This window comes from Choloepus didactylus, chromosome 6 (assembly GCF_015220235.1).
Source record: "Choloepus didactylus isolate mChoDid1 chromosome 6, mChoDid1.pri, whole genome shotgun sequence".
In the NCBI taxonomy this organism is placed as follows: domain Eukaryota; kingdom Metazoa; phylum Chordata; class Mammalia; order Pilosa; family Megalonychidae; genus Choloepus; species Choloepus didactylus.
The window spans coordinates 41,157,327-41,163,034 of NC_051312.1; positions in this window are offsets into that span (position 1 = coordinate 41,157,327).

Here is a 5,708-nt window from a genome sequence, read left to right on the forward strand (position 1 = left end):
CGATGGAAGGTTGTTTTCCTGTTAAGGCAGTCCCCACAGGTGTGTGCCTAATCATCGTTGCATCCACACAGAGATAACCTGATGACCAATCACAGAACCCTAGCTGGCCTCATTTATATTTCAATAATATGAAAAATATAAAGCTTCTTGAACAAAGATAATCACACTAAAATTCAGGCATAAAGGTGTGAACCACTTTAGCATATTACTTAACAAATCTTCATTTATCCCTAAAGAAATAGAGGAAAAGTTAGCTGTGATATTGAAGAAATGAATATGTGTATAAATCCGGAAAAAGTGATCCACTTCAACAACCACAAATGCTAGGCATTTCAGGCTATGCTGAGACAAAGCAGCTGAGAGAAATTTTACAAGTATCTCTACATTGAAGCAGACAATCTGACTAGTTAAAGATGACAGGCAGAAACTCTGCCCCAGCGATCTGTGAATGGAAAACATCACTTATTACTAGGGAGGATATGGCTGATGAAGTTTCATTTGCTGTTAAACATTTCGATGAGTCGTTGAAGAATTAGGCAAACTGAGTTGAGTAACCATCTCAGAAATATAAAACTTGAAAAAGCTCATGGAGCTGTTTGTTTGTGTTTATTACTTTGGAAGAAAAATGGATATGACAAAATATAGATTTCTGAAGTTTTAAGACAGTTCCCTAAGATGTTACAAGTCTTTGCAGGTATTACCTCTATACAGTTAATACTTTGCAGCTGAATTAAGCTGAAGAACTGTGGGGAAAATGTTTGACACAAAACATTTTTGATAAAGTATTTGCTTAGAATGCATTTTATTTTTCATTTCTTTCACACTAATTCTCTGAGAGCAAAGTCATATTTAGAAAGCTAATGGTGGCATACAATATACCTGATAAGCTTTGACACAACATGAACAAAAATTTAAAGACACAATAAAATACATCTTTATATGTAATATTATCTTTTGTGTCAAAGAAAAAATAATTTATACAGCATATACACACACACACAAATATGTGTGTGTTAAATATCTTAGCCTGCCAGTCTGCTATGACAAATACCACACAGTGGGGTGGCTTAAACAACAAGCAGTTTTTAGCTCATGGTTTCATGGCTGGAAATCCACAATCAAGGCATCAGCAAGGCTATGTTTTCTCTAGGGAGTCCCTCATGTTCTGGTGCTGGTTTGCTGCAATTTTAGATTTCTATGGCCTGCATCTCACTGTCCTGTCACATGAAGATCTCTCTCTCCTATGTCTGCTCTTCCAGTTGCTGCTGACTTCCAGCTCCTGGGTACTTCCTGTGGCTTTCTGTGACTAGCTGTGCCCAAATTTCTTCTGCATACAAGGGTCTCCAGTAATACAGACTAAGGCCCACCTCATTCAGTTGGGTCACACTTTAACTAAAAATAACATCTTCAGAAGGTCCTATTTATAAATGGATCCACCAGTGAGAATGTGGAATATGATTAAGAACAAGTCTTTTGAGGAGGCGTATAATTCAATCTATTAAATTAAATATCTATGAAACGATATACAAGAAACTGGCAACTTCTGGAAAGGGTCACTGGGTGGCTGGTTGGCTAGGAGCCAGGGGAATCCTTTTTGTGCATTTTTAACTTTTTACCATGGGCAACTATTGCTTATTCAAAGATAAGTAACTTATACATATTAAAAGAATGGAGGGGGAGTATATATAAATATCGATGAACTATATTGCTTTCAAATAAAAATGATTCAGTATATGTTATATGAAGTTGATACATCTAGAAATATATGTGCAAGTATATTTAAAATTATGGCCAAAACCTTCAGAGTAAAATTAGAACAGGAGAAAGCATTTACTTCTCACTTTATAAATGTTTGAAATATATGAATTTTGTTATCATATGCATACACTGCTTTTCTGGTAAAAATGAGAAAATTTATAATTAAGAAAAATTAAACTATTATCAGATGGAATTAACTGAAGACTGGCACAAAAGGATATGGGAGTTAGTGAACTCACTCAGGCAAAACTATTGACTGCATGCTCTAGAACATTGGTCTGGCATGGAGATAGACAGAAATGGAGAGATGGACTTTTTAGAGAGAAGTTAAGCAGGATTCAGTAATTGGTTGGGTAGAGAAACTGAAGAGCAGGGAGAAATTAAGAAAGACTGCCTGGGTTCTGATTTTATTATTTTCTAGTTTTTGCATTTGTTGCTTTTTATTAGATAATGATGATGGTATTTACAGAGACAAAAAAACACTGAAAGGGTTTTGGAATAGAATGATATTTAACTTGAATTTTCTTTGAAACATCTGAAATGTAAAGGAGGTTACTGTACACAAAATGGGAATGCAGAGGAATGAGCTGAACTGCAGAAATAAATTTGAGCATATAGATGGCATATGTTTACAAAGAGAAAGGGAGTCGTGGAGAGACTTATTATTTTGTTATCAAATTCCTTTCCAGGTCTATGTTGAATGAAAGACAAAGAGTTTTCCTGACTTATTCAGTGGTGTGTTTTAGTAGCTCTATGTAGCATTTGTGGGTAACTTTGAAATTATGAATATTCATTATGGGAAAGTATGTGTATTATAATGTTGGTTTAAAAAAATGTGTTTTTTTTTCCTCTGTTAAATTGTCAAACCATGTTTGCCATAGGAGGTTGACCTGCTTTCTCCCTTATAATTGTTAACTGCTGACTGAACTCACTGGTAAAGTATAAAAATCATTTCATTAATGTAAAGTACTGAAAATTCTCCAAGTTGAGGACATACCTACAATTATTCCTTCTAGCAAGTTATTTTTTAGACAAAATAAAAATATGATTCCACAGATTTTAAAGGCATAAAAATATTATTTATCCATCACCCTATCTTTCTCAGAAAGAGATTGTCAACTTTTAAATTGTCCTGAGTTAAATATGTAGACATAGAGTCACAAAGCTAAGAACAGTATTAATGGGGGCACTGTTTAACATCTTATTTCCTTCTATAATTCCTGTAATTGACTAATGGACACGTAGACAAGTTCTCTCACTATGAATATTGTGTTTTATCCAAATACTTTAAGTGGTTGTGTACACCCACTCATAAACTCCTTCAACTTGAAAAAATTCTCATTGTGAAAATTCTGTAATGACCATAATTATCTTTCTAGTCCAACAAATAAAACATACTGCCACACAAATAAATAAAATTGACATTCCCAAAAATTTGAAGTTGAATCCACTCTCATTTATGTAATAAAATATTACATAAAATAAATCAAAGTCACACTACTTATCAAATTTCTTAGTATATGCTTTAAAAGCTACCTCCTTTTACACATTTGTTAAAGGTCTAAAGTTTAAAACGAGGGCTACATTTTCAAATAGTGGTTATAAAATTTGTCATGCTCATATTTAAATTTGAATTCGAATCTGAGAATTCAAAAACTACATGTAACCTCTGAGATTATCCTCATATAAAATACAACAGAGAAAAGTATTTACCAAATTGAAGACTATGTCTGCCTTTGACTACTATTGAGAAGGGGAATGAAATTTTGTGAAATTGCAGAGGGCAACAGTTTGGCTGTAATTCCACAACTCTGTTCCCAAAGTGTATGCCCCTTTTTGCTGATGCAACTCCTTTCAACTGCTTTGACTTTTAAAATGTGGTAAAAATCATGTCCTACTCTAAATCATTGGAGTTCTGAGAATACCCTTATTAACTTGCTTTTTTAACTCAAAATTATATTCCAAACACCAAAACACATATCATGGAACTGTATATGTTAGGTCAGTATGACTTTATTCCTGAAATCTACCTAGTTGCTGGCATTTTACATCATACCTCCAGGATATTGGCTTAAAATTGATTTAAATGACTTTAACTCTAGGGTGAAAATAGCCCTGTGGTCTTTTACTGATTGAAAATAAATGTCAAGGGAATGAAAGGTAATCAACTCTGTTTTACACCACTGAAATGTTAAAAATTCCATAAACCTAAATTCACAAACAATAGTTGTCCTTACTCTAAGGATACCTGATATTGTCATTTTTACGATTCTACTAGGTTTCGAGTACCTTATGGATTCATATCAGGTGCCTATAAATATTCCAAGCTTTATAACCTTAATAAAGGAAGGCTGCCAAAAAAGTACTAATATTTCAAATAACTTCCCTCTCATAAACTTTTTTTAAAACCTGAACTTCCATCTTAGTGGTATGTCACAATTATTAAACTGATTGTCATAAGATAATGTATCAAATGATCAAATATACTTGGTAATCATAATTATTTCAAAATTATATTCTATGCCAATCACTAAATTTTTTAAAGTTCATTTTTAAAGTAAAATGGCTGAGAGGTGATTAGTCATTTGTAAAGCAGTACTGCCTGGAAAGCTTTTATGAAGCTTAAAATTTACAGTAACTCAGTTTTAGTGTTCTTTCAGAAAAAACAGCCATAAATCTCAATGTGTATGCACTGTGTCAATGTGACAGTTCATTGTATCAAGGTGGTACACAATATTCTCAAAGCTGCTTATTTAAAAATACTTCATTCCATTCATAAGTAGGAAGTACTGATTATGATTCAACGTGATTTAAAGATATTTGTTTCATGGTCTATTCTTCTTCTCCTTTACTATTATTCAAAATATCCAACTGTGAGGAAAAAACAACATGGCAAGAATCAATCACAACTTTTTGTTGATGTAGCTGAAAGATTAATAAGGCACGATTCTGCACTATATTAAATAGAATACAAAATAAATAGGAAAAAAACACCTAAACACATAGTTAACTTGTAAAAGAAATGGGAACAAATGCTTCAATAGAGTCATATTGAAAATTGGAAGGTGATGGTGCTTGAATACATTTAAATATGCCTCACACGTGTTTCTTTAAGTTAGAATTCTTAGAATATCCTCTTTCTAACACACAAGCAGACCTGTCTCTTGACATCCTGGGCATCACACCACACTATGCAGGTTTTCTCATCTTGTTCATTCTTGAAGCATCCTGTGGGTAATAGGGGAAAATGAAGTGACTACTCTCTAGTGCTAAAAAGGCCTCCGAGTCATATTCCAAAAATATGTTCTTTAAAAAGAAAGGACAAAAAGGTGATATAAACCTCCTAGAAAGGAAGTAGATTGAAATTGTCACTCACTAAGGGCCCGATTCCTCACCACAGTGTCTCCACCACAAGTTTGTCTTAAAAAGCACATATGCATTCATAAAATAAGCAAAGAACTCATCCTCCCTTAGGTCCAACCTGGATAAATTAAAAGGCTCTGATAAAGTTAACAGAATATAGAGCCACATAGAATAGGATCATCTGTAAGCAGATGTGGAAGGATGGAAATAATCTACATTCTGTACTTTACCCATCCTTTCATAGTTTCCCTGACCTCATGAATCAAACCTATTCAGATCAAAACTTACAGATATTTATTGATATGAAGATCATAATTTCCATACTCTAAACTAGAACACATAGTCTGGCAAATGTGTTAGTTCGTTTGCTTTTTTTCACAAAAGCCCTTTAAAGTTAGTCTAATGATATTATATACTGTTATATATTTAGCATATTCCTCTACTGGAAATTTTTCAATTACATAAGATTAGACTAAACAATATGAGCAAGATGATCATCTTTTACCAAACATATAATCCTTGTTTAGAGATGTTAACAGCTTATGTCCCTAACTGGATCTTAATGCCCTCCCTAAGGTCATAACATG